Source organism: Salvelinus fontinalis, chromosome 2, assembly GCF_029448725.1.
Source record: "Salvelinus fontinalis isolate EN_2023a chromosome 2, ASM2944872v1, whole genome shotgun sequence".
Lineage (NCBI taxonomy): Eukaryota > Metazoa > Chordata > Actinopteri > Salmoniformes > Salmonidae > Salvelinus > Salvelinus fontinalis.
Genome location: NC_074666.1, coordinates 23,076,610 through 23,100,881, shown reverse-complemented (window position 1 = coordinate 23,100,881; position 24,272 = coordinate 23,076,610).

The following is a 24,272-nucleotide window of genomic DNA, read 5'->3' as shown; positions in this document are numbered from 1 at the left end:
CAGCAATCCACTAAACACATATCTAATATTAATACATCTCCATTAATAACTGATCAGGTAATGGACTCCGTTTGAACAGTTAGTGAGGAAGAACTCCTTCAGAATCCTGATTACAGTATCAAGCTAAATTATCTTTATAAATTTCCACTGACAATAGTAGAAAAGTTATAACATGGATTATCTGTAAATCATGGACAATGACATGTGAGACTGACAGGATGTCTAAGTCCCACTTATCTCATGATAACACATTCCTCTGACCGCCTAGAATGCTACATGGATGGCTGAGATTTCCTAGGCATTCGATTAATCAAAGGACCGTGTCAATTGATTGTCTTGACATATCGTCATGTGTGAAATCATCTTCTCAACCTCACTAGAGGAACCAGAGCCATTTATTTATTTATAATTTCCTTTAACTCATTTCAAAAACATCACAGAACAGATAGTAAGACAATTCCATTGAAAGAAAGAAGATAACAACCAAAAGGTTTAATACTGATGTGCCTGTATTTTAGTTTAAAAGCAGCCTAATGAGCGGCAATTAGGAAATCACACATCCCTCATTAGCTCCTCTCTGCCTGGGTTCAAGAATTTATGAATTTGTTATATTTTAATATATCACTTTAACACAGGAAGATATCCACAAGCTCGTTCTGCCTTTGTTGGCCTTTTATCTGTCCTCGCAGGACGGAGGAACAAATTAATTACACAGCCATTAGTCATGAACATCCATGATGAATGTCTAATCAGGAAGCCATGTTAATTCCTTGCATTTGGGTTAATGACAAAGCCTGCCATCTGCTGCAGCAACAGGTAACTTAAGAGTTATGTTTCACCACCATCTCTTGGCACATTCTTTTGCCATGGCATGATCTGTGAATGTGAAGAGTGAGCCGTCATATGCTTGATACACTCACTTGAATTTATTGACTGAACCAGGCTAACAGTATGTGTTAATCAACTTGTGACTAGTTCAACTGAACTGTCTCCAGATCTCTACAGTGGTCTTACTTCAGCATGGCAATGTGTTGTAATTGGAAGAAGGTCCATGCTACTTTTCATACAAAGACAATGAAGGAGAACATACAGTCAGTGTGGCTGATGATATGCATGCAGATAGCCTCCCATCAATCCCATAATGTACATTCTTAGAAAAGAAGGTTCTTGTCACGATTGTCGTCTGGAGAAGGGGAAGATCAAAATGCAGCGTGGTAAGTGTTCGTCATTTTAATGGTTAACTGAACACTACACAAAACAACAACGAGGAAAAAATGAAAATGAAACAGTTCTGCCAGGTGAACATACACTAAACAGAAAACAATCACCCACAACACACATTGGAAAACAGGCTACCTAAATATGGCTCCCAATCAGAGACAACGATAGACAGCTGCCTCTGATTGGGAACCACACCAGGCCAAACACATAGAAACCACCAACATAGAAAAAAGAACATAGACTGCCCACCCTAGTCACACCCTGGCCTAACCATAATAGAGAATAAAAACTCTCTCTATATCCAGGGCGTGACAGTTCTATCTAGAACCTAAAACAGTTCTTTGACTATCCCCATAGGTAAACCCTTTGAAGAACTCTTTTGATTTCAGGTAGAACCCTTTTGGGTTCCATGTAAAAACCCTTTCCACAGAGGGTTCTACATGGAACCCAGAAGAGTTCTACCTGGAACCAAAAAGGTTTCTACTTGGAACCAAAAAGGGTTATCCTATGGAAACAGCCGAAGAATGCTTTTGGAACCCTTTCTTGTACATGAGGAGGCTATTATGGCACCATTAGACAGTTTTAATTACCTCTGAATAATACATGCTGAGGGAGATATAGGAAAGAACTGAATGAATAGTAAATGGATAAGATCTAAATGCAGTTGGGAGTGTGAAGTGAGTAGTGTGACATGATTAAAATGTAATCACAAAACAATCTGCGGAGTTTCCTTTATGGCCCCTCCCATGGCTAGTGACCCTCCATCCCCTATGCAGGTTGCGATTACACTCTCCTAAACTGTATATGCTGCACTTTTTTTCACCCCAGGCTGTGCCACTGCAACCAACTCTTTAGTCTTTGTGAAGTTACTCTGTGTGGTCTTTCAAATTAGGTTATTCATAAATGTGTGTGCATGCTCGCACGTGTTTGAATATGTGCCTCTGTGTGTTTATCTGACTTTATGGATGTGTATAAATTGTGCTGCAGAGTGCAGGCAGAGACTGGGCTGTTTGCCCCATGCTCAAGGCCAAGTGCACTCTGGGTCTCCAGTAATCATACTACTCTGGCTGAGTCTTGTCCTCCTCTGGTGAGAGGGGCTAGGAGTGGCGCTTCTAGGAGTGGCGCTTCTAGGAGTGGCGCTTCTAGGAGTGGCACTTCTTCGTCAGAAAGTTTCAAGTTTTAATATCACATGCACAAGTACAGTAACATGTCTTTCATGCAAGCTCCAATCCCAACAATTAATTGATCAATATCGATTTAGTACTACAAATAACATAAGGTAGAAGAAAAAAACAGAAGAAATAAGAAGAACAGAAGAAAGTAAGAAGCTATATACAGGGTCAGTTTCAATACCCTATTTACAATGTGCAGGGACACTGGAGTAATAGAGGTAGATATGTATAGGGGTAAGGTGACTAGGCATCGGGATGGATGATAGAGTAGCTGCAGTGTAAATGAAGATTGTATGTGAGTGTATGCGTGTGTATAGTCAGTATAAATGTGTGTGCATGTTATGTGTGTGTTGGAGTGTCAGTGTGACTGAATGTGTAGTCCTGTGAGTGTGCATAGACAGTCTATCAGTGCAGGGGAACCCAGACAATGATATAATGGTTGATTAGTTGGTCAGTGGACACCTGTGGAAATACCAGCTCTCCAATCAAGGTTGAAAGGACTGCAAGATCTTTGTAAAAGTAAATAACAATATCATATCAAATAACAATGCTTTTAAATGAAAACATAACTGTGAGCTGATAAATACCTATTTCGGCTTCCTACTGATAAACAGATAAATTAAAATAACTACATGTAGGATGCAACAGAATGATAAAGCAATTGAAACAATCATTGCAACAATCATTGCAAAACACAAGTTTATAAAAAAAGAGAAAAAAAGAGGAATCCCAGCTAGCACCTCTGGTTCCTTGGAAGTTGTGGGAACATACATTTTTGGTTTCCCATTGGTTCTGGCAACAAAGCCATAATAATTTCCCTGAACTTTAAAACGTTTTGAGAACAGAAGTGAAAATGTCACCTGTTTTGGGAACGCTCATTTTTAGGTTGCAGGGAGGTTCTAATAAAGTTTTTCTATCATTCCCTGGCATTTTTGCTGGGAGGTTTTATTAATGTAAATGATTTGAAGGTAATTAAATAATGTTCTGAGAACATCTTTCAAAAAGACTTCTAATAACGCTGCTAGTTTAAGTTTACTGTTTTGAACTCCAATCACAGATAGAGGACACATGGAAATTAATTTGTTTAGGCATGACTCATGCAAACACATCATTTTTTATTGTGGCATTAGTGAGATTTTAACCTATAATCTTCTGCTCTATATTCATGGAATTAGTCCACCGTGCCAAAAGAAAGCTTTTAATTATTTTTTGTCTATTCAATCAGACCCTATTTCAAAGGAAATGACTCATTAAGAGGTGTGGCCAATTAGGGGATGCGGACACATACCTGAACAAACTTAACAAGATAGAGGATAGAGAGTTTTGTTGATGCTGAGAACGGAATGTATATGTTTTTAAATAACGTTCATTGAACGTGACTAATGTTTTCTTGTGGTTCTTATGGAAAGTGTTCTTTATGTTCTGAGAGCATGACTTCAAATAGAACCATGAGTAAACATGCAAAAAACATCATGCTGAAGTCCTGAAATTCCCATTAAAGATAGCACTTTCTGAACATTCTGAGAACATGACCTTAAATAGAACCATGAGGAAACTATAGAAAACGTTATTCTGAAGTACTGAAATTCCCATTAAAGATAGCACTTTCTGAACATTCTGAGAACATGACCTTAAATAGAACCATGAGGAAACTATAGAAAACGTTATTCTGAAGTACTGAAATTCCCATTAAAGATAGCACTTTCTGAACATTCTGAGAACATGACCTTAAATAGAACCATGAGGAAACTATAGAAAACGTTATTCTGAAGTCCTGAAATTCCCATTAAAGATAGCACTTTCTGAACATTCTGAGAACATGACCTTAAATAGAACCATGAGGAAACTATAGAAAACGTTATTCTGAAGTACTGAAATTCCCATTAAAGATAGCACTTTCTGAACATTCTGAGAACATGACCTTAAATAGAACCATGAGGAAACTATAGAAAACGTTATTCTGAAGTTCTGAAATTCCCACATTGTTTCTTAATGTTCTCTGAACAATTTGAGAACATTGCTTTAAATAGAACCTTGAGGAAGCCTGTAGGAAACGTTATGGGAAGGTTGTATGAAAAATAAATCTAGAACAACCACGCTCTCACCAAGCTCTAAGAAACATATGGTTCTCAGAACATTATGTGCTAGCTGGGATGTTCTCCAAGAACTGTAGGGGCATGATGATACATATTCATGAGCTGGTGATGTGTAAGTAATGTGCAAAGGTTCAAATGAAACGGTAACACGGCAGATCAGTTATAGCCAGCTACCCTGGGATAACTCTCAGTGACAGATCTCATACTAATGTAAAACCAGGCGTATCATATCTTTCGCCACACGGAGGGCCAGCAGAATGAAATTCAATACATTTTCAATTCTATACTATAATCCTTATGCATGAGTTGTTCTCAATCTCATCCTGAAACATAAGCTGGTGCAAAAGCCCGTGTATCATGCAAATCCATTTTTATAGACAATGGGTTTCAGGATGAGCCAAACCAGATAAGATGGCCATTACAAGTTTGATCACAAACACTCTGAGATACCCTCTTGCAAGCTTAACACACACATACTACACACACATTTAACTCTTCATCGGCCATCCTTGCAGATGGTGAATAATAGTCATGTCCTAACATAATAGCGTAGAATAGTTGAGTGTCCTCTTCCTTCTCACAGTGAGTTAATAATAGTAGAGACACACTACTGGAGATCCACTACTGAATAACTGTACATGAATAGTAAATTATAACTGTCCACACAATGACACTAACCTGACTCAGAGCCTCTACTTGGAATTCCTACTTAAGTCACCATAGAATCTTCCAAGTATGAGTCACTGAGAGAGCAGGGTCTACCATCTGAAAACCATTTTTGTGGAAATATAATTATTTGGATGTGATTTACTGACACTCACAGCACTTTCACAGAGAATCCCACAAGGATGCCATTGAGATTGAATTTTTCCTTATATCAGTCAGACTGGTATGAAGTGACTCATCTTAATGTCTCCTGTTTCCATTCTTTCATTATTCCCATCCTGTCCTTTCACCTCTCTCCAAAATAATTTATCTCTGTCACAACTGCCAAACGCTTATCATTCTATGGCCCTATTGGCGTGTCAAAGAGGAGGCTGGCCTATTAGCAGTCACGGTAATGGAGATGTATTTCAGTGTGACAGCTCCCATCATCTCAGGAAATAATGCAACACTTTGATTGATTTAAAAAAATACATCTTATTTTAACACCGGCTACATGCCTGCAGGGCATTCGGAAAGTATTCAGACCCATTGACCTTTTCCTCGTTTTGTTACGTTACAGGCTTAATCTAAAATTGATTAAATCGTTTTTTCCCCTCACCAGTCTACATACAATACCCCATAATGACAAAGCATAAACCGGATTTTAGGCTTGGCACACCCGTATTTGGGGAATTTCTCCCTATTCTCTGCAGATCCTCTCAAGCTCAGTCATGTTGGATGGGGAGTGTCGCTGCACAGCTATCCTCAGGCCTCTCCAGAGATGTTCGATCAGGTTCAAGTCCGGGCTCTGGCTGGGCCACTCAAGGACATTCAGAGACTTGTCCCGAAGCCACTCCTGCGTTGTCTTGGCTTTGTACTTAGCGTTGTTGTCCTGTTGTCCTTGGAATGTGAACCTTCGCCCCCATTCTGAGGTCCTGAGTGCTCTGGAGTAGGTTTTCATCAAGGATCTCTCTGTACTTTGCTCCGTTCATATTCCCCTTGATCCTGACTAATCTCCAAATGCCTGCCACTGAAAAACATCCCCACGGCATGATGCTGCCACCACCATGCTTCACCGTAGGGATGGTGCCAGGTTTCCTCCAGACGTGACGCTTGTCATTCAGGACAAATAGTTTCATCAGACCAGAGAATCTTGTTTCTCAAGGTCTGAGAGTCCTTTAGGTGCCTTTTGGAAAAATCCAAGCGGGCTGTCGTGCATTTTACTGAGGAGAGGTTTCCATCCAGCCACTTTACCATAAAGGCCTGATTGGTGGAGTTCTGCAGAGATGGTTGTCCTTCTGAAAGGTTCTCCCATTTCCACTGCGGAATTCTGGAGCTCTGTCAGAGTGACCATCATGTTCTTGGTCACCTCCCTGACCAAGGCCCTTTTCCCCAGGTTGTTCAGTTTGGCTGGCCGGCCAGCTCTAGGAAGTCTTGGTGGTTCCAAACTTCTTCCATTTAAGAATGATGGAGGCCACTGTATTCTTGGGGACCTCCAATGCTGCAAAAACATGTTGGTACACTTCCCCAGATCTGTGCCTCGACACAATCCTTTCCCAGATCTCTACAGGCAATTCCTTCAACCTCATGACTTGGTTTTTGCTCTGACGTGCACTGTCAAATGTGGGACCTTATAAAGAAAGGTGTGTGCCTTTCCAAATCATGTTCAATCAATTGAATTTATCACAGGTGGACTCCAATCAAGTTGTAGAAACATCTCAAGGATGATCAATGGAAACAGGATGAACCTGAGTTCAATTTCTAGTCTCAAAGCAAGGGTCTGAATACTTATGTAAATAACATATCTGTTTTTTATTTTAATACATTTGTAAAAAAATTCTAAAAATCTGTTTTCGCTTTGTCATTATTGAGTATCATGTGTAAATTGATGAGGAAAACATGTATTTAATACATTTTAAAGTAAGGCTGTAACATAAAACATTTTGGAAAAGGGAAGGGGTCTGAATACTTTCTGAATGCATTGAACCATTTCATTTCACAATGGTGTGTTCACTAGAGGCACTCCACTGTCTTTCTGAATACTTTTAAATTAATCACGTTTTGCCCTTTGGTTTATACATTCTAACTTATGGAAACTTTTACATTCCAATCAGATTTCAATCAGACTATCGGTCTTTGCGAAAGGCCATTGTCACAGGATTCAATGATCAAAAAGGGAAAAAACTGAACTGGTAATTATTATATTATTCACAGACTCATAATGGGTATGCATGATAAGTGTGAAATATATTTTCATTAGAATGCTGATAGGTCCAAACGTACAAGCAATAATACATTTTTTGAGGATATGCAACTTTGGAACCATTTCTAGGTCATCTTGAACTGAAATGTTCCTTCTTTTGTTTCCAAATGAGTGTGTGGTGAAAAGAGTGCATTGTGCTTGCTTATCCTCAGTCATCATTTCTCCTCTTATGATAACGATCTGTCTTCGTCAGGAATCTCTATTTGTCGTTGAATATTCACAAACTTGCTCATTAACATTGTGCATTCTATACCACCTAATGGATGATTCATTGTTGTTCATCCTTTACAACTTTCATCTGTTCAATGTTTGAGGGGGAAAAACACTATCTGGTGTCTAAGATCTGTGACAAAACACTGAGATCATTCAAACAGTACAAACGAGGTGTGCTTGTTCCCTGGCTGCACCAGTCAATGGATTTTACTCAGAATTTCACCCACTGACTTGAATTACTTACCCACTGACTTGCATAACTTAACATGTTTTCTAGACTTGAATAATAATCTGAATTCCCCTCAGGCTAGTCGGTGAAAGTTATTAAGCCAAAATCGAAAAAATTGTGATAATATTGCTTAAAATGCCGTCCACTGTACTCATGTTACTCAATCCAGCAAATGACCGGCATGAGTTATTAGCTGATATTCAAGTATATTTGTGTTCTGTATCTAGAAGGTCATTGTTTTGAATAGATTGAACCCTCGGTTGCACTTTTTGAAGATCTTTCTGATCGCTTGCATTGCTGCGAAGTGCCAGGAGCACAGCAGAAAAGGACTGTGTAATTTATGTATCTATGCTGTTTTGCCTTTCCCAGTGAGTATGCTGGAAAGCTCCAGAAGGTAACCTAATTGGATACAGAGTGGCTTCACAAACAGAAAAAAACACCCTTTTCAAATTAATAGGAAGGCTGCATTGCTATTTTGGATTTTCTACTCTTTTGAAGAAGGCAGGTTTAGAGTTTTTTTTATAGCCACACAGGCACACGCATAAAACAAAATCTTGTCATGTTTTGCCTCAATAAAAGTGAGGGGTTAGGGATTAGGTTGCAATGTGAATACCTTCTGGCAGTCTGTGAGTCAAATGTCTTCTGTCAAATTCAAGGCATCGATCTGACACTGGATACATACAACTCATGCTATACTTCCCTTCATCACCTAGTTGATTAAATACTCATGTAATTCCAGTCTCATTACACTTTGAATATGACATATCAACATCCTGTTGCTATTAATCTAAATATTATAAACTAACACACTAATTGCAATACAGCCAGGAAATGCATTGTATATCACCTGGTAATGTACAAGTGCAGCAGGCAGTGTGTGTGTGAAAGAGAGAGCCCTATTTTCCAATATTAGAGCAATGTTAATTTCATTCATCCAGGATTCAAACATCCACACAAAGCTATGTCATAGCTGCCAAGTGAAAGCCTTTACAGTTATTTAATGTAAGTCTGGCTCTGGTGGCTGATGTAGAGTGTCTCTATCTGAATGACCTTGGCTCTCCTGCGCTACAGTGGTGTTCTCTCCCTCCCTCTCTCCCTCCCTCTCTCCCTCGCTCTCTCCCCATCTTCCTCTCTACCTGAGTTTGTGCATAGGAGGGAAAGATAAGTCTCTGTGATCAGACATAGTGATACAGTCCAGGAAGTGTATCGTCAAGGCACAGCTTATACTAAAACAAATCAAATTTGATTTGTCACATACTTTGTAAACAACAGGTGTAGAGGAACAGTGTAATGCTTACTTACGGGTCCTAAAATAAATACAGAGTTAAAGATAAAAAAATAAAATGTAATATATAAGAGGTGACATGAGGAATAAATTCACAGTGAATAAGATTAACGAGAAAAAATAACATAGCTGTTTACAGGGAGTACCAGTACCAAGTCAGTGTGCAGGGGGGTAGAGGTAATTGAGGTAGCTATGTACATATCGGTAGGGTTAGAGTGACAGGATGTATGATAGACAGTAGCAGAAGCGGGTAGCCATTTGATGAGCTGTTTAGCAGTCGTGTTTAGCACACTTATGGCTTGGGGTAGAAGCTGTTCAGGGTCCTTTTGGTTCCAGACTTGGTGCACTGGTACCGCTTGCCGTGCGGTAGCAGAAAGAAAGTCTATACCTTGGGAGTCTTTGACCATTTTTGGGGCTTTCCTCTGACACTGCCTGGTATAGAGGTCCTGGATGGTAGGGAGCTCGGCCTCAATGATGTACTGGGCCGTGCTCACCACACTCTGTAGTGCCTTGCGGTCGGGGAGCCTTGCAGTTACCGTAACAAGTGGTGATGCAGCCTCCTGAGGGGGAAGAGGCGCTGTCGTGCCCTCTTCACAACTGTGTGGGTGTGTGTGGACCATGTTCAATCCTTAGTGATGTGGACACCGAGAAACTTGAAACTCTCCACCTGCTCAACTTCAGCCCCCTGCTTGCCCCTCGATTTCCTGTAGTCCACGATCAGCTCCTTTGTCTTGTTGACGTTGAGGGAGAGGTTGTTGTCCTGGCACCACATTACCAGATCTCTGATATCCTCCATATAGGCTGCCTCATCATCATCGGTGATCAGTCCTACAACTGCCGTGTTGTCTGAAAACTTGATGATGGTGTCGGAGTCGTACGAGGCCACCCAGTTGAACCGGTTAATAATGTTATATTATGTTCCATGCATTTTCTTTCTAGTCACACAACAAAATGCAACAACGCGCCTATGCAAAGCCCTCATTCTGTCACTCAGAAACATATTCCAGCGTATGCCTGCAAGTTTAACATCTCTGCCAGTGTGTGTGCGTGTTAGGGCTAAACATAGGCTGACGTTATAAGAGTGATTCAGAAAATAGGGAGAGAGATTTTTAATTAGCTAGAGAAGAATGGATTCACTTTTTCAATGTTACTTAAGGATACTATGGGCCTAGCTTTCACGTTTTTAATTCTGGTACCACTCTGCATACACAAACTTGGTAGCTAGCGAAGTCAAAGGCCATTCAAAGTTCCTCCAAAGAAAGCCGCTCCTTCTAGGTATGATTCTGTGGACCTAATACAGATAATGCATGTCATAACAAGATGCCCAGCGCCACAAGCCTCCTCCTCACCCTATCTCGCTCTCTCCTCACCCACACATTTTCAGTTGCATCTCGTGCCATAGACAACACTTGTCTGTCCATCATGCATGTAAAAAACAAGCTTGCCTGTTCTATCCTCACTGATTGGTGAAGCTAAATGTAAATAAAAAAACATAACTTTATTTTGTTGGTCGGAACAGTGGAACGGAACAAAAAAAATGTGGTTCTATTCAGAATGAAACTATTGGAAAATCATTTTGGTTCCAACTCCTGCTAAGCACACACCCCTGAGGGGCCCCCGTATACATGGTCAGCGTGGCTGATGTTGTTGCGTCATACCTAAGAAGACTCGAGGCTGTAATCTCTGCCAAAGGTGCTTCAACAAAGTACTGAGTAAAGTGTCTGAATAATTATGTAAATGTAACATTTAAAAAAAAAGAGAAGATAAATATGCAAACATTTCTAAAAACCTGTTTTTGCTTTGTCATTATGGGGGTATTGTGTGTAGATTGATGAGGGGAAAACTATTTAATCCATTTTAGAATAAGGCTGAAACGTAACATGTGTACTCTGTGGAAAAAGTCAAGGGGTCTGAATACTTTCCAAATACACTGTAGGTATTCCTTTTGTCAGTTTGTCCTTTTAATGTCACATGTTCAAAGTGGATGGCCCTTGATAATGTCTCTCACCTGAGCCGCCACCGTCCTTTACAGTCCATTATGTCTCTGTCCATTTTCCTACCAGTACACCAGCAGCATGAGAGAAGTTAGGACTGGATCTCTCTCCATGCTCACTCCACATGGACCCATGTCACATAAGAGAAAAGGCATTTGATAGTGTCGACTGTATGCTGTGTACCGGTTGCTGGCTCGGACTCAGGTCTCACGTTAGAAGTGGTGAAGGACCATACTGAACGTCATTTCGCCATTTTCAGCCGGTTAAAGGGGGTGTTGAGGTTCACACTGTTCTTGACCGAATTATCTTCCATGCATCTAGATACCATCTGTGGTCACCTTCGCCATAACCTCGAGAGAGGACAACCCAGAACAACAGTTTAGTTTAGAATAACAACACACAGTTGAAACCAACCCCCCCCCCCCCCCCCCCCCCCCCCCCCTCAATTGGCTTACACTCCCCTATCATCTTGGCGATCTCAATGAAGAGTTACAGGTCAGTGAGTCATAGGACTATTCCTTAGGGGGAAATCCCAACCATCCAGCAGACCCAATCTGGTGAGATTTGTTATTGAAGCAAGACAAAAACAAATAAAAGAAAACAACAGCAATACACATCTATCACTCAAGGTGGTGGAAAACTTAAATGAATTTAGAGTAACTGTCATCCATTACCAACATCTCTTTTTTCTTTTTACAGGCAGGCATGAAGAAAAAACATTTGCATATTTACCAAAGGGCCCCAGGGGACCAGTAATTCCCCCTTTGGACACATGACTGACATAATTCATGCATCCCCCCAAAAAAACAACAACACTGCCTGTTAAATCAAAAAGAAACAAATTAGAATAACAAATCAAACAATCTCTTGATAACTCCATAAGGAAACAATTGTATCCCATAAGGTAATGGTAAAATAGAACAGAGACAGCTCTCTCTCTGTCCTTCTCGTGGTCCGAATCACACATAGGATCATTGATAAATTATAAACTTTTTCCTAATTATTTGTTTTTACATAGCCCATAAAAAACAAAACAATGTCTCCTGTGTTTTTAGTGAGGGTGATCAGGCCTCACCAGGAAGTCAGAACAGAGGTCAGAGGTCAGCCAGCCTTATTGAGTGAGTGTTTGTTTTCCTGTACCTCAGACATTATTTAAAGATATTTAAAACAAAAAACTCAGTTCGCACAGAACTGGTTGGGGTATCCATTTTTTCACGCACTCAGTAATCCTCTTTCACACTGAAGCTAGTTGCCTGACAGCTCTCGTTCACTCTGTACAGTCAGCTTAATATCCACATTTCAATCTCATAACATCCAAATTTCAATCAATCATTTTTTAATCCAAATTCCAATGAGCTTAACAACCAAATTTCAGTCAATCATCTTATTTTCCAAATTTCAATCAGATTAACACGTCCTTTCCACACTCACAACCATACACAATTTTCACATCCACATTCACTTAGTAACAAACACAAACACAAACAAACACACTCGGTAATCTCCCTTTGTCACGCCCTGGTCTGTTCCACCTGTCCTTGTGCTTGTCTCCACCCCTCTCCAGGTGTCGCCCATCTTCCCAATCATCCCCTGTCTATTTACACCTGTGTTCTCTGTCTGTCTGTTTGTTGCCAGTTCGTCTTGGTCATTCAAGCTAACCAGCATTTTTCCTGTCAGCTCCTACCGTTCCCAGCCTCTCTTTCCTCGTCCTCCTGGTTCTTGACCTGCTATACACAGAGAAGTTATATTTGCATGATTTAGCATAATTAATTAATCTTTACCGTTTTGTTTCATTCATGTGACAGACCAATTCCTCGCCAGGCTTCTTCTCTCTAAGCTGAGACCCTGAATCTGAGATATCTTTCGTTCTCAAAACAAGGTCTGGGCGTACTGCCAAATTGTCTGGGCATACTGCCAAAATGCAGCTACTGATAGTGAGGATTCGTTCAGTCAGCCACTAAGAAAAACACAAACATTAAATTCCCATTACACCAGTTCCTACATTTGAATATAAAAATAGATTGTATCAAACAAAACTATGCTTCATTTTATCTCTGGGACCCTCAGGATGACAAATCAAGATTACTGAATGTAAATACATTGTTTACCTTCAGAGGTGAATGTATCAAACCAGTTGCCGTGATAAGTGTTTTGTTGTTGTGCACTATCCTCAAACAATAGCATGGTATTTTTTTGCTGTAATAGCTACTGTAGTTAGATTAACAACAATGTAAGGTTTCTGCCATGTAGGGCATGTCTATGTCCCGGAAAGTTGTCATTCTAGTCACATTATCGTATAATGAGCAACAACTGTCCCGGTTTAGGGACAACGATCCTGTAGAGATTTTAATACTGCCTACACTGATGCATGTAGGGAATATCTTCCATCAACATCTTCTAATTGAACTATGGTTGGCTGTGAGAGCACACTAAAGGATGAGACATTACTGTAATTTAGCCACTTTTTGAGATGTCCAACTCTGTCTTGCAAATCACCTTGTTAAAACTGCAACAGCAGTATGCCTTCACTCCCTCTCTCCTTTAAGTAAATACAATATCCCTGCCTATCAATCAATCAACTCATCAATAAACTATTCAATCCAACAATCAAGTATACAGTTGATCACACTTGAAGCATCATATGGCTGAATAGTGTAAATAGTAATCATATTATGGGTTAACCTCTGATTGAGTATTTGCTTATTTTCATTCACACTAATTACATTTACATTTCAGCATAGCTGCGGTGCTAACATCCACATATAAATTAAAATGAAGACCACTCCCAACAGATGCGTTAAAAAACCAGCAGGATATACAACAGGTATATTAACGTCATGGGCGATCTTTACTAAAGGGGTAGAAAAGGTTGATGTATACCAGGCAAACATTGGGCCTAGGCTCTGATTGAGTTACAGTAACAGTACTGCAGGGTAATCAGATCAGGAAGAAAGTGATCCAGGCCAGCTGGAGTCCCTTATGGCTCTGCCAGTCAGTGTGCAGAGGGTGATGGAAGAAAACAAGGCAGGTTAGTTCAAGGTCAGTCTCACACCTTCAGTAATATACAGTACCCACTCACCCACTTGTTTGATAACGCCTCTGCCTAAACACCCTAACTTGTAATGCCTATGTACATCCTTTAACAACATATTGCAAGAATAAACTCAGATCTTCCACAATCTTCCACAGACACTCAAGTAAACAAGGCTTTGAAAGAGAATCTTTGACAGTTTATCTTCATCCTTTATTTTTTTATTTATTTTTTTACATATTTCCCTGCAAACACTATTTGTTAATCAGTGGTACAGTAGATGTGGCTGCGGGGTGGTTATAGCATTTCTTTCACATGACACACCAATTTACACATGTGTGTCTGGGTAAGCATCATCTAATAATTATAAAATATTTATACAATATTTTTTCTGGACACTTTCTATTTTTGATATTGCTACTATGCAAATATGCAAGTAACCATTTCACTGTACAGTTTACACCTTCTATATCCTATGCATGTGACAAATAAACAATGGTTTTATTTGATATAGTATGTGTTTACCAGAGACGGTAATGCGAAGAACAACATGACCTGCCCCAAAGTCAGATTATGATATTGGCTAAGGACTAGATACAGTTTATTTTTACCTGGAGTTTTTGCTTATTGTAGGATACTACTTTCACCACTTTTAGTCATGAAATCTTTGGTTGTTTACTATACTACCTTACTCACGTGTGATACATAAAGAGAGGGGTGGTGCTAAAGAGGGTGTAGACGATCCTGAATAGGTGTAGACAAAGAAGAGCTCTCCAGGTAGGTGTACCAAAAAATTTAAGGGACATTTTCTCAAAAGTGGGGTTACAAGATTATCAACTTTAAAAGCAGAATTACTTTCCCATTGTTCCTCAACTGTAGTGTATGATATAACATTTTCTAGCTCTAAGTCTCTACTTTTATCTAATGTAAATAACACAATTTCAAAGGTTGCTATGTAAGACCAAATCGAGGTGGTCGGTCACATATTGGCTGTTCTTTCTCTTTTCCCACCGACATACTCTGCTCTGAATAAACTGGTTTTAATTGGGTCTTCAAGTGAATCACTTGAAATCAATATGCACATGAATGCAATGTTTGACCCATCATTTGTATTTGATTAGAACCGTCCATCAATAATCTTACTGTATTTTTACCTCATGCTGTCAAAGTTTAGAGTTTATAGGGCTATAATGCTGTCAATATTTCACCATAGTCAAGCTAACAATGACAGGATCATCTGTAGGCTGACTCACAAGGGTTTACTGCTGCATCATTTATCACCACAAACTGCTGTGTCATTATTGCTTGTGACACCCATTAAGTCATGCTCAGGGGCTGCATAAAGTAATGCTTAAGAAGAACATCATTTGATGACATATGAATTGTTTCCTATTCAAGCTGGAGGGTCTGTTTGACTCTTTGAGTGATTTTTTTCTATCAAGAGAGACTTCTTTGAGAAGAGGAAGATTGTTAAACCCTCTGTCCCCAATATTGACTCAGCTCATACAAATCAGCTCTATAACTTGGAGCCTAATTGCTTTGAGAGACTAGTCAAGGATCATATCAACTCTACCTTACCTGACACCCTAGATCAAATACAATTTGCTTACCGCCCCAATAGATCCACAGACAATGCAATCACCAATGCACACTGCCCTATCCCATCTGCACAAGAGTAATACCTTTGCAAGAAATCTGTTAATTGACTATAGCTCAGCATTCAACACCATAGTACCTTCCAAGCTCATCATTAAGCTCAAGGGCCTGGGTCTGAACCCCACCCTGTGCAACAGGGTCCTGGACTTCCTAAAGGGTTGCCCCCAGGTGGTGAAGGTAGGAAACAACACCTCCACTTTGCTGATCCTCAACACTGGAGCCTCACAAGGATGCGTGCTCAGCAACCTCCTGTACTCCCTGTTCACCCATGACTGCGTGGCCATGCACGCCTCCAACTCAATCATCAAGTTTGCAGACAACACAACAGTAGTAGGCTTGATTACCAACAATGACGAGACAGCCTACAGGGAGGAGGTGAGGGCCCTGGGAGTGTGGTGTTAGGGAAATATCCTCTCACCCAACGTAAACAAAACAAAAGAGCTGTTTTAGAGGGAGCACGGCCTTATCCACATCGACGGGACCGAAGTGGAGCAGGTGAAAAGCTTCAAGTTCCTTGGCGTACACATCTCTGACGATCTGAAATGGTCCACCCACACAGATAGTGTGGTGAAGAAGGTGCAACACAGCCTCTTTAACCTCAGGAGGCTGAAGAAATTTGTCTTGGCACCTTAAACCCTCACATACTTTAACAGATGCACAATTGAGAGCATCCTGTCGGGTTGTATCACCGCCTGGTACGACAACTACACCGCGCGCAACCGCAGGGATCTCCAGAGGGTGGTGCAGTCTGCCCAACTCATCACCAGGGGCAAACTACCTGCCCTCTAGGACACCTACAGCACCCGATGTCACAGGAAGGCCAAAAAGATCATCAAGGACAACAACCACCTGAGCCACTGCCTGTTCACCCCGCTATCATCCAGAAGGTGAGGTCAGTACAGGTGCATCAAAGCTGTGACTGAGAGATTGAAAAACAGCTTCTATCTCAAAGCCATCAGACTGTTAAATAGCCATCAATAACACATTAGAAGCTGCTGTCCAATACACTACAAATCACTGGCCACTTTAAAAATGGAACACTAGTCACTTTAATAATGTTTACATATTTTGCATTACTCATTTCATATGTACAGTTGAAGTCGGAAGTTTGCATACACCAAATACATTTAAACTCAGTTTTTCACAACTCCTGACATTTCATCCTAGTAAAAAATCCTTGTTTTAGGTCAGTTAGGATCACCACTTTATTTTAAGAATGTGAAATGTCAGAATAATAGTAGAGATAATGATTTATTTCAGCTTTTATGTCTTTCATCACATTTCCAGTGGGCCAAAAGTTTACATACACTCAATTAGTATTTGGTAGCACTGCCTTTAAATTGTTTAACTTCGGTCAAACGTTTCGGTAGCCTTCCACAAGCTTCCCACAATAGGTTGGGTGAATTTTGGCCCATTCCTCCTGACAGAGCTGGTGTAACTGAGTCAGGTTTGTAGGCCTCCTTGCTCACACACGCTTTTTCAGTTCTGCCCACAATTTTTCTATAGAATTGAGGTCAGGGCTTTGTGATGGCCACTCCAATACCTTGACTTTGTTGTCATTAAGCAATTTTGCCACAACTTTGGAAGTATGCTTGGGGCCATTGTCCATTTGAAAGACCCATTTTTGACAAATTTTTTACTTCCTGACTGATGTCTTGAGATGTTGCTAAATGTAAATAAAAAAACATAACTTTATTTTGTTGGTCAGAACAGTGGAACGGAACAAAAAAATTTGTGGTTCTATTCAGAATGAAACTATTGGAAAATAATTTTGGTTCCAACTCCTGCTAAGCACACACCCCTGAGGGGCTTCCGTATACATGGTCAGCGTGGCTGATGTTGTTGCGTCATACCTAAGAAGACTCGAGGCTGTAATCTCTGCCAAAGGTGCTTCAACAAAGTACTAAGTAAAGTGTCTGAATAATTATGTAAATGTAACATTGTAACAAATGATGTCAATTAGCAGAAGCTTCTAAAGCCATGACATCATTTTCTGGAATTTTCCAAGCTGTTTAAAGGCACAGTCAACTTAGTATATGTTAACTTCTGACCCACTGGAATTGTGATACAGTGAATTATAAGTGAAAAGATCTGTCTGTAAACAATTGTTGGAAAAATTACTTGTGTCAAGCACAAAGTAGATGTCCTAACCGACTTGCCAAAACTATAGTTTGTTAACAATAAATTTGTGGAGTGGTTGAAAAACGAGTTTTAATGACTCCAACCTATGTGTATGTAAATTTCCGACTTCAACTGAATATACTGTATTCTGTCCTTTTCTTCTGTACCTTAGTCTAGGCCGCTCTGATATTGCTCGTCCAAATATTTATATTTTCTTAATTCCATTCCTTTACCTTAGATTTGTGTGTATTTTGTGTAATTGTTGTGAAATTGTTAGATATTAGTTGTTAGATATTACTGCACTGTTGGAGCTAGAAACACAAGCATTTCGCTACACCCACAAAAACATCTGAAAAACACATGTATGTGACAAATATAATTTGGTTTAATTTGATTTGATGAGTTATGTCACATTCCTGCTGGAATAGAGCACTCTGCTCAACTACCACAGGATCATCCTTGTACCGCTCTTCTGTACACTGGCAAGATTGGATGTTGACTGCATTGCAGGGTATAAGAAAAATATATAAAAGGTATAGGAAAATAACTTTGGAAAGGAAGCATTTGTTTATTATCTATGCGTAGAGGTCTCTTCAAAGTCCCCAAGTCCAGAACAGACTATGGGAGGCACACAGTACTACATAGAGCCATAACTACATGGAACTCTATTCCACATCAAGTAACTGACACAAGCAGTAAAATTAGATTTAAAAAACAGATTAAAAAACACCTTATGGAACAGCGGGGACTGTGAAGCAACATAAAAACACACACACACACACACACACACACACACACACACACACACACACACACACACACACACACACACACACACACACACACACACACACACACACACACACACACACACACACACACACACACACACACACACTGTAATGTTCTGACCTTTATTTCCTTTGTTTTGTCTTTATTTAGTATGGTAAGGGCGTGAGTTGGGGTGGGCAGTCTATGTTTGTATTTCTATGTTTTCCTATTTCTGTGTTTGGCCTGATATGGTTCTCAATCAGAGGCAGGTGTTTTGTGTTGTCTCTGATTGGGAACCATATTTAGGTAGCCTGTTTTGTGTTGGGTTTTGTGGGTGGTTGTTTTCAGTCTTTGTGTGTCTGCACCAGATAGAACTGTTTCGGTTTTCACTGTTGTTTTGTATTTGAAGTGTTTAGTTTTGGATTATTATTAAATAAGATGAACACTAACCACGTTGCACTTTGGTCCTCTCCTTCCACCGACGACAACCGTTACAGAACCACCCACCAAAACCGGACCAAGCAGCGTGGTAAAGGACAGCAGCAGCAGCAGCTGCAAAGTACACAGGACTCCTGGACATGAGAGGAAATTCTGGATGGTAAGGGACCCTGGGTACAGGCTGGTGAGTATCGCCGCCCCAAAGCTGAGCTGGAGGCAGCGAAAGCGGAGAGGTGGTGGTATGAGGAGGCTGCACGAAAGCGCGGCTGGAAGCCAGAGGCAGCCCCAAAAATTTCTTGGGGGGGGGCGCACGGGGAGTGGTGTTAAGCCAGGTAGGAGACCTGAGCCAACTCCCCATGCTTACCGTGGAGAGAGAGCGACCGGGCAGGCACCGTGTTATGCAGAGATGCGCACGGTGTCCCCGGTGCGTGTGCATAGCCCGGTGTGGTCCGTCATCGCAATCCAGGGCCGCCCGTCAGTCAGTAGCCGCCAGAGCCGCCCGTCAGTCAGTAGCCGCCAGAGCCGCCCGTCAGTCAGGAGCCGCCAGAGCCGCCCGTCAGTCAGGAGCCGCCAGAGCCGCCCGTCAGTCAGGAGCCGCCAGAGCCGCCCGTCAGTCAGGAGCCGCCAGAGCCGCCCGTCAGTCAGGAGCCGCCAGAGCCGCCTGTCAGTCAGGAGCCGCCCATCAGTCAGGAGCCGCCAGAGCCGCCCGTCAGTCAGGAGCCGCCAGAGCCGCCCGTCAGTCAGGAGCCGCCAGAGCCGCCCGTCAGTCAGGAGCCGCCAGAGCTGTCCGTCAGTCAGGAGCCGCCAGAGCCGCCCGCCAGTCAGGAGCTGCCTGAGCTGCCCTTCAGTCCAGAGCTACCCCTCAGTCATGAGCTGCCCTTCAGTCATGAGCTGCCCTTCAGTCCGGAGCTGCCCTTCAGTCCGGAGCTGCCCTTCAGTCATGAGCTACCCCTCAGTCCTGAGCTACCTCTCAGTCATGAGCTACCTCTCAGTCATGAGCTACCCCTCAGTCATGAGCTACCCCTCAGTCATGAGCTACCCCTCAGTCCGGAGCTGCCCCTCAGTCCGGAGCTGCCCCTCAGTCCGGAGCTGCCCCTCAGTCCGGAGCTGCCCCTCAGTCCGGAGCAGTTTCCTCAGTCCAGAGGCGCCCCCCAGTCCAGAGGCGCTCCTCAGTCCAGTGGGGCCCTTTATTAGGGTTCCCAGGCCAAGGTCGGCGGCGAGGATCGCCGCTCAAAGGACGCTAAGAAAGTGGACAAAGACAATGGTGGAGTGGGGTCCACGTCCAGCGCCAGAGCCGCCACCGCGGACAGATGCCCACCCAGACCCTCCCCTATAGGTTCAGGTTTTGCGGCCGGAGTCCACACCTTGGGGGGGGTACCGACGACAACCGCTACACACACACACACACACACACACACACACGATAACATACGCACTATACATACACATGGATTTAGCACTGTATATATGTGATAGTGGTGGAGTAGGGGCCTGAGGGCACACAGTGTGTTGTGAAATCTGTGAATATGTTGTAATGTTTTAAAATTGTATAAACTGCCTTAATTTTGCTGAACCCCAGGAAGCTGCTTTGGCAGCAGCTAATGGGGATCCATAATAAATACAAATGTACAAATACCCCTACACCCTTCACCCCTACCTACATGTACAAATTACCGCAACTAACCTGTACCCCCGAACACTGACTCGGTACCGATACCCCCGGTATATAGCCTCATTATTGTTATTTTATTCACTTTTTATTATATTTTACTTTAGAATATTTGGGAAATATTTTCTGAACTCTTCTTGAACTGCACTGTTGGTTAAGGGCTTGTAAAAGTAAGCATTTCAAGGTAAGGTCTACACTTGTTGTATTCTGCCGCATGTGACAATTAAAGTTTGATTTGATTTTTATTCAGAAGAGCATCGTTCAACTGGGAAGCAATCGGAAAAAAAACTCCAGAAAAACCTCAAGGCCCTATATTACATAATCTGTTTTTCAACTTGTGTCATGTTGCCTTCTTTTGCATACTGCATCAGATGTTCTTGGTGAGGATATTTTTCTCCTGACTGGCTGACAGGTGCCACATGAAAAACCTCTCATAAGAAGATATGATGAACCTATGTTACTCTCACTTCATGAACATGTTAGCTTATTCTGAGTAATCTTGGAGGCAAAGCAAGTGAATTTGTGTGCAGTTGACTGACGGTATCTATGAGATGTACAGCTAATGCTCATGCAAAACTTCCTGAAGAGTCTGTATTCTCATGGCTCGGCATGACAATTCATACAGAAGCTTACATTTCACATTTATCTCATTAAACTGGCTGCCTGTGTGATTTAATGACAGTTTGACAGTATAGACATAAACAAAAACAATTATAAATGTTTCTTTGGTCATGAAAAGCAGAAAGTTGTCTCTATCTAAAAAGTTTTGCGATGCTGACAGCACCATCAAGATGTTTAATTATGAGCGCTGTGACAACCTACCCGGTGAGAAATAGTCCCACGCTCCCATACTAAAGTAAAGACTGAATGGGCAAGAAAAATAAGTACATTTCCTTCCTGATGATTGTTTGGTTTAGAGAATTGAGCTGAAAGCTCTGGATTTCATTCTCAGTGCATTTCTGAGTCATTAAAGAGGCTCTTTGATGTGCTGTGTACATACTGTATCATTAGTTCTTCTTAGAAAGACAGGTTCTGTAAGAGTATACGTTATTGTTCAGGTTGGACAAGAAATTATAATTTCAAAGTAGAATACCTATTTAAATAAAGTCCAAAATATATACAATTGTATCCAAACATCATTGTGCCTCATTCCTCTCAAGCACTCTAGGCAAGTCAAGAGCATACATAAGCTGGTTATTTTGCTAGTTAGTTTATCAATGTCACATTGATTACAAACATAGACTGATTGCAGTTAATAGGCTGTTGTCCCAAACTACCTTACTCTGTATTGAGAGGTATACGTACGGTGGTACAAAGGGCAAAAATCCTTGTGCCTCATTTCTCTAAAACACTCTAGGCAAGTCAAGAGCATTCGTAAAATAGGAAGTAAGATGGTCGTTTTGCATATGCCACATTGATTACAAACACGGAGTGATTGAAGTTAACAGGCTGTTGTCCCAAACCACCTTACTCTGTGTTGAGAGGTATAAGTATGGAGGTATAAGGTCTCTCTTCGCACTTAGCTAACAAATATCTTGATAATAACTACAGGTGAAACCCCTTGTCACCCCAAAATGTTATTGTTTGGTGAAATTAGGTAGAAGTAATAGAGTGCGCCACAGGAAAAGAACACCCTGGCATTCTTCCTTGGCAATGTTAGAGCAAGACATCCTGTGGGTCAACTGTTTAAAGTGCTGATTAAACTGGTGATGATCACAAGATTCACCCAAGCAACAACCGTGAGTTAGAATTCCGTGTGTAAAGCGAGACAATAGTAATGGAAATTATAGCTTTTCATTATGCTTATTTAAGGAATGTTAATTATGCTGCTTAATGGTATCATAAATCTGAGGAACATTTGTTCAACACAAACAAATCAGAATCTAAATGAAATTCATTGGTGTCTACCCCACCGCAATATCATGATTATTGCCCCATAGATATGCAAAAGTGCATTCGGGAAATCTAATTGGAATCATCAATTCAGATGATCTGCTCTCAGGTTATTAATGGTTTAATCCAGACTGAGGGATAATAAAGACCAAAGCAAATAAAAGTCCAAAATACAAAAGTCTCTTAAATCTTCTCAAATAAAACCACTTTTATCTTTTCTCTCTCACTTTTGTTGTAAACAAAAAGCTGATTCAGGGTTGGATATCTGGATTATGTTACAACAAAAATGGGTAGTTTTGCCAGTCAACAAATTACTTCAAACACGGCTGTATTTGGTCAGTTGTGCCACTTCTATGACAATGTTATGATTGTGCAGTGGAAGAGATAATGATCTTCTTGAATTGTGATTCAGACTGTGTATATGATAAATATTACTCACTACAAGGGTACTGGTAGACCAATTCAAGATAAGATTTGTCACATACTCTGCCATGGGATAAGCCTTGGGGGTGTGTTACTTGGATAAGGGACCAGGTTCCATTTGGATCACATGCATGCTGACAGGTACACTGTGAAATTGAGGGTCCTCCAGTCAATTACAGAAGAAATCAATATTGCCAATAGAATCGGCCATGAACCTGTTGCAATGCAGGTCCCGTTGATGAGATTTTGGAGGACTTCTTTCTGCTCTGCTAGTTTTACAGATTGCGTTTTTCATGGAGGGAAAATCTGTTCTAGTTTGTTTGTTTAACAGCTGATTTTTTTTCTGGTTTTAACAAAATCTCATCAAATAGGTATTTTACAGGAATTTCTTCAACCTCAATCAATGAGCTATTTACCAGAACAACATAGGTGGAAAGAAATTGAATGGAGTCCACATTGATTTATTTCTCTAATAGATATAGGCCATTCTTATTCACATCAGAGCATTTGTTGGTAACAACTGACATAACTCTTTGTCATCGGCTATGGGTGCGTGTGTGTGCTGAATAGTTAAATGACAAACTTACAACCAATAGATTTGACCTAATAATTACTATTAGTTTGTTGTGTGTTGTATATGATCTTATGTAATAAATGGGACATCTCAATCCATTTTCAAACTTCTTTAACCTACAACAAGAAATCTTTTCCCCTGTGATAACTAGCATTTCCAGTACGAGTTGCAGTGCATTTCAAACACTCAGTACAGAAGTTGGGAAGGTTGATAGCTTTAGGCAAAAGACATGAAACATCAAAAGATTTCAAGCCATCAAATCCGATCCCTCATCTAGTGGTTGACTAAGAACATTTGTACTTAATTTGCCCTGCCAAGGCATAAAGATGAGGCTGAAATCCCTTAATGGAGGTTTGCTCCCAACGCAGAATGTTTTATATCTAATATGTTCACTCTGAAACAGCCATAAGCAAACCAAATGAATAAGTAGCACTAGAAGTTATTTTAAATGGGGTTCTTTCTGTTGTTTTAACACGACTACATAATTTCACTGTGACCTCTATCACACTATTGAAGTTCTGACACTATTAAAATTGATACTGACAAGTTTTAGGGGATCTAAGTGCATTGGTTTACTC